This window comes from Cebus imitator, unplaced genomic scaffold (assembly GCF_001604975.1).
Source record: "Cebus imitator isolate Cc_AM_T3 unplaced genomic scaffold, Cebus_imitator-1.0 Scaffold114, whole genome shotgun sequence".
In the NCBI taxonomy this organism is placed as follows: domain Eukaryota; kingdom Metazoa; phylum Chordata; class Mammalia; order Primates; family Cebidae; genus Cebus; species Cebus imitator.
In genome coordinates, this window is record NW_016107429.1 from 301190 (window position 1) to 307662 (window position 6473).

Below are 6473 nucleotides of genomic sequence, written 5' to 3' on the forward strand. Positions count from 1 at the left end.
TTTGTTCCATCTGTTCTATGTCCCTCTATTTTCCTTCATCTTCTGCCTCTTCCTTGGGATCTGGCCCAGGAAATTGATCTGTATTATTTCATCAGTAGTGCTCTGTGTCTATGGTTTCAGCTGGGTTCAGACAATGGAAAGCCTCATTAGGAGATTGTAGGGAGGGAGATGAAGTTATAGTACTTATTTTCTCATATACCTTCCTATTAAGTTGCTTTAAGCTTCTGACTTCTATGCTTGGCAAAAATTACATTTATCTCCAGACCCCTGACCCTATTTAATGCTCTTTTCCTCTGTCTTCTACATGTTTCTGATATGGTATAGTATCTGATGCCTTAAATATGTTCCCCTTCCTTCTTTGGATCTAGAGATGATAATACCTTGTTCTTACCAGTGCTCAGTTATTACAGTTACCTTTGTGGATCCCCTAAAACTATATGTTTGTAAATAATTAACTTTGTAATTAAACTCTGTTCGCATTAGACTACTTCAGTTTGCCATCTTTTTCCCTTTGGAACCTTGATAGTGTTGAAATGAGAAAGATCCTCTTGGCACCCTCACAGCGCGTGCAATGGGAGTGGGGCTCCCTTCTTCAGTGCCCCGCTGTTTAAATCTCTAGGGGAGCATACAGATGGGCAAGCAGTGGGGCTCCAACCCCATGGCAGTGTCTAGGGGTGAATGTTTACAGTTCTTGAAGCCCCAGTGGTCCTGTGTTACAGAGTATTCTCCTGGTTTGCCGTCTATAGGCAGCTTGTGTTAACCAGCTCAATTAGACCCTCTATCTTGTCACAAGGACAGAGGGCTTTCTGTATCCCGGGTTCTTGCTTTGGTGTACTAGAAGAATCAGATCACACCTGGGCTTGGAGAATAAGTGCAAGGTTTTACTGAGTGGAGGTAGCTCAAGGGAAGTCAGAAGGGGATGAGTGGAAAGGTTTTTCCCTGGAGTCGAGGTGCTCAGCAGCTGGGACTCCCCTCCATCTGCCCAACCAAACTCTGTGTCGTTCTGCTTCTGCTGGTCAGTGGCATGCTGGTCGATGGCCTGTGGGCTGCCAGTGCCTGTCGAGAGGTTCAGCCACCTGTGTGTTCCTCCACTGATGGGCTCCTCTCAATGTCCAGCCACCTGTGTGCCTGCCTGCTAGGGTCTCGGGGTTTTTATGGGCACTGGATGGGAGCATGGCAGGCCAAGTGGTCTTGGGAAATGCAACATTTGGGCAGGAAATGCCTGCCCTTACCTATGTCTGAGGAGGTGGAGCCCTAGCCAAGGACCAAGCTCTCCTTTACCAGTGTTTCCTTTCCTCACTTCCATATCATTTAAAGGGATCAGTCTCTTCCCTTCCCAGCACTTCCCTTCCATATTAGTATTGCACATCTAAATTTATGAATAGCTTATGATACGTTGATATTTTTTTCCTTTCTATATAACTGACCCAAATCTTATTTAAACATCTCTTATCACTTTCAATTGTCTATGTTCTATGCTTTTTCTCATACAATTCTACACAATCTTACACAAGTTTTACCAATACGTATCAATATAATTCTTTCTTCTGTCAATACTTTTTAATCAAATTATTGTCATGTTGTTTTCTTAAATTCACTCATTAAGGAGAAAATTTACTAAATTATATTTTTGTAGCTCCAGCTAGCACTATTCATTCTAGATACTGCTTAATTTAAACAGCATTGATTTACAAGGATTTGTGTTCCTCTTTAATATGTTCTGTACAGTTGCTAGGGTTGCCAATTTTTGCTGGAAATTACTTCTAACTATGTTGCCTCTCTAGGGCTATATGAATTCCAAATCTCACTATTTAGAATACTCTCTAGTCTTTGTATTTTTATAGTTTGGTCTGTTTCATGAAACAAAGAAATGTTTCCAATTTGTATAAAATCTTTAAAAATCTTCCAACAGGGAAAAACCATTGAAATAAGAAGTAGCCAGCAATAGTTGTTTAAACATTTCAAGCCCTCCTAATGTGAACTTTAAAGATGCATGTTTTCTGATATGTAGGATCCTTTTGAGTAAGTAAATATAGTGTAAATATAGTAAATAAATATAATGTAGGTCTTTATTTTTTATTTTAACATTCTATTACACATAATAAAAATTACATATTGCATTGTCATCTCTAATTAAAAACCTAAAAAATTATTTAATTGACTAACTTATTTAATATTTAATTATATGGAAAAAATTAACCTATTTAGCACATATTTATTAAGCACCTAATGTATGTTAAGAACTAGACTTAAAATAGTAAGAAGAAATAGCATCTTCTTAGCCATAGAAGTCATACAAAATCTTGAGTTTATTCATCCAATGTTCAAACAAATATTTTGCAAATAGGAGACAAAAAAAGCAATTCTTCAAAACTGCCCTATCCTTTATGATTTCCATTTATTATTTTTCATTGATCTACATTGTTATCTATATTCCCCTTCATACAATACTTCTTTGGCAAGGTTATGCCTAGTTTTTCTATGTATCAGGGACCCTCCTCACAGATCTTGTCCCATAGATAGTGCCTGGTTCATTATTGTGCTTCTCGTGCTCTCTCAATTTTAATCTTGCCAGTTTAAACAATGTGCAGCCAGTGTTTCTTCCTCTAGCCAGAAAGAATAATAACTACAGATACATTTCTTAAACTAATAAAAAAATCATATGTATTGCTTGAAGTTTTAAGCTTTAAGGGTCTTGTGAAAAAGAGAAAAGTAATTAAATCCTTCTGTTCTTCCTCCTGTTTTTTTTTTCTTTTGAAAAATTAAAAAATATTTTTATTTTTACTTTTTTGTATAATTCATTTTGCATATTGGTACTATGTCTGAAAATTTGAATAACTCTTTATCCTTGGTTTATGCCATATTGTCAGTATGCATCATGTGAAACTCCTCAAATTATTTATTCACATATCATCTATTTATTTATTTTTGTTTATTTCCATTCTTTAACTCCATTCCCCTCCTACTTCCACAGAATAATCACTTATACCACTTACATCAAAGAAATTGTGATCTATAATAAGAAAAATATTTTACAGCTTCACATTTCTTAAGAATAAAATTAAATTGAGACAGTAATTCAAGTGGGTTCACAACACACTTATTGTATGCTAATTGATAGTTTTAGAAACTGTGATTCTTAGGAGTTCTTATGGAAGGAAATACTACACACTGAACACAATGAAAGAATAATAGAGAATTTGGAAAAAAATTAGAATTTAAACTAAATTATTGAAAGTATATGCATTTTATTAGAACATGAGAAACAGCAAGCTAGGCAAGAAAAAATGTAAAGCAGAAAAATACATGCATAAGGTATATGGAAATAATGAATTATTGAGCCTGTCCAATTAAGATAAGTTGAAACTGCAACTCATTGCAAAACAGACTAAATGTGCTGGGTATGCTTTGACTTGACCCTGTAATTCCATCTACTTGGAAGGCTGAGGCAAGAGGATCTCTTGAGATCAGGAGTTTCTGTCTGCCTTAAGCTATGATCATACCACTATATGACAGCCTGGGTGACAGAATGGGAACCCATCTCTAAAACAAAAACCCAAATCATAAACCAAAAACACAGACTAAATAAATATCTAATAACTTCTTCCATTAGAAAAAAGAATAGAACAAAATATACACACTAACATATTTCTCCAAGTTATTTTAGCCATTGATGTTTGATTTGATAATTCAAGGTTAATTACAAAAATATGTTTGTTACCTTTCTGAGTATAGCCTCACAAAGCCTATTTGAATTTTCAAGAATGTGTCTGCAAAATTCAGTGCTTTATCCAGAAAAGATTATTATTTAAATTGCACAATTTAGTTTATGGTTATAAAACATGCTGCACACACATATCGATATTTACTTTATGATTCCTTATGCATGTGTCCACCTTTAACAGATAACCATTTTGTATGAAGTGACTCCTGAGAGAGAGAGACAGAAAGAGAGAGAGAGAGAGAGAGAGAGAGAGAGAGAGAGAGGTGTCCTGAAGTCACAGGCCTCTTCATAGGCTCTGACCAGTGTAGGCTTAGAAAGGAGGTGCTTTTTAATAGGTATGGTCACTCATTTGATTACGTATCAGTGATCTACACTTGGAAGAGCAATTTGGAAGTTAAAGGGAGGAATTTATTTGGGGAGGATTTTTCAGTGTGTTACCCTCACTGGACTTGATGTTGCATTGGACTCACTTTGCTCAGTGAGCCCATTGTCTATCCACCACCTCACTCCTTTCTCATGGAGGAAGGATGATGAGTAATGGGCCTGCTTCCTTCCCTCCATAGGTGTATTAAGAGAGGCTGAAGCAAGCCCCTTATTGAGGCAAATTTGTAAATCCTGTAGTGGTGGTGGGGGTGTACTGGATTAGGAACTTATACCTGCTTAGGGAATCTAAAGACAAGAGACTCATCTTCAGATATCAGAAGAAATTCAGAAGAATGAATGAGAAAGAACAAAAGAGTGAAAGCAAGTGAGGAGAGAGTGAGAGAAAGAGTTCGCCCACACACGAGAGAGAAAGAGAAAGAGAGAGAGAGACCTGTAGTCAGGGATCTCTTCATGGGTGACAATCAGTATAGTCTCACAGGGGGGCCCACATTCAAGAGATACCTAAGCTACTAGGGGCTTAATGCTTTGAGATTAATATGTTCAAACTCTTAATAGTGACATATATGTTTTTAAAAGTAAATCCCTAGGATAGTAGATTTGGAGCTTCACATGTGGCCCTGCCTTCCAACGCCTGCTTGAGATGGGTTCTTAGTGGCTAGATTCTTATCTTTCGGTGCTTAGGGACCAGGGGATCTCCCACTTTCACCTCTGCCCAGTGTCCACTGTCACTGTGTGCTCAGAGTGAACTCCAGCTTGTATTGACATGGGAAGCCCTGTGGTCTGCCACTGTTGTCTGCCTTAGTAGGGAACCTGAATACAGTCACGGAAATTTGCAGTGTTTTGTGGACACATAACTGTGGCATCTTGGGATGAGGCATGTTGCAGTTATCAACATAGGCTCTAGGCTATCAGTGCCAAAGTGCATTCAGACATTGGCTTGAAGGGGCAAGTTGCTAACTACCCCTGATCCAAGGTTTTATTGTAGCTTGATACAGAGATTGCAATTCCTTGGTGATTTGCTTGTATGCCTTGGGTGGGTGTGGTAGGTCCAGCCCAAGCCAGCACACTGTGTATCTGACTAGAAGCTTAAAGAGAGGTAACCCAGCAGGCAGTGGGCTTCTCCTTGAGTTGTGTCACAGGCTCCCAGCTACCTGTAAAGATCTACATACATTCCCTAAGTATGCCCATGTGTGAGGGAGCTTGACATTAAACAGCAAATTTTTTTAATCGACAGGTAGAGAGACTTTGGAAGAGGAGATTCTTTTTAATTTATTTGGTACCTTTAACAGAATCTTTCTTTTTTTTTTCAAAGCAAAGTTTTCTATATTTAAATTCTGCATTAGAGTCAACCCTTTCTAGCTTTTCACTGACTATGGAGAAAAAAATGCATACATTTTCTTATTGTTTCTTTTTTCTATTCTTGCTGGTTTGTTTATTTGCTTTGTTCACCAAATACAAGTCACATATCAGAGAATGGGAAGCTATCGTCATCTTAAATGATTTCCGTAATGTTGCTTAGAAAGGGAATACCAGTCAACCCCTTAACAAATACATAAGAAGGTAACTAGAATGCCAGATTTTTCAGGCTGAAAGATTTGTAAGTGATCACCAGGAAGTAAAGATATTTCACATGTCAAAGGAAGTTTAGTTAAATATCCCCAGTGGGTATCTCTGAAGAACTCACAAATAAGCTCCCCCGAATACGCCCACGACCAAAAAAATAAAGGAGCTTGCTTTATTATCTGCCAAGCCACGGAAGGGTGTGTTAGCCTAGTGACTGTCAAGACCTAACTACATTGATACCAGGAAAGTATGACCATTTTGCATCTTACCTCTTCAGCTTTGCTCTCTTCTTTCAATTCTGGAATGAGCAGAAGCAGCCTAGTGAATGAGGAAGGAGGAATAGGATACTAAACAGGTAGACAGAGAAGAAACTGGTCCAGATCCCTGTCCTTCCAAAAGGCTTGACTAGCACTGTGCTCATGCTGGACAAGGTGCAAAGATTTAACTTGGAATAAAGCTTGGAGTTTAGTTATTGTATTGGGCTAGGCCTATTGATTAGATGGCAAATAATCCTCTAACTGAAAATGACTAGAGGATTTTTTAATACTTGAGAAGAATTGAAGAAGTTATTACATTTAGACTAGATTGTATCACAGAGGAAAGTGTCTAAAAACAGGCACATAGTAAAGATGAAGCTGTACCTTGTGACTCATTTGTTTAACTCACTATTACATACTTCTATGGACTTATAAACTAGCTACTATTTGTCAAAGCAAAACCTTTATTGAAGCAAGTTTGAGTAAATAACTTACATAAGTTGAGTAAATACTGTAATGATATTAATATAATTTTTACTCTTTAC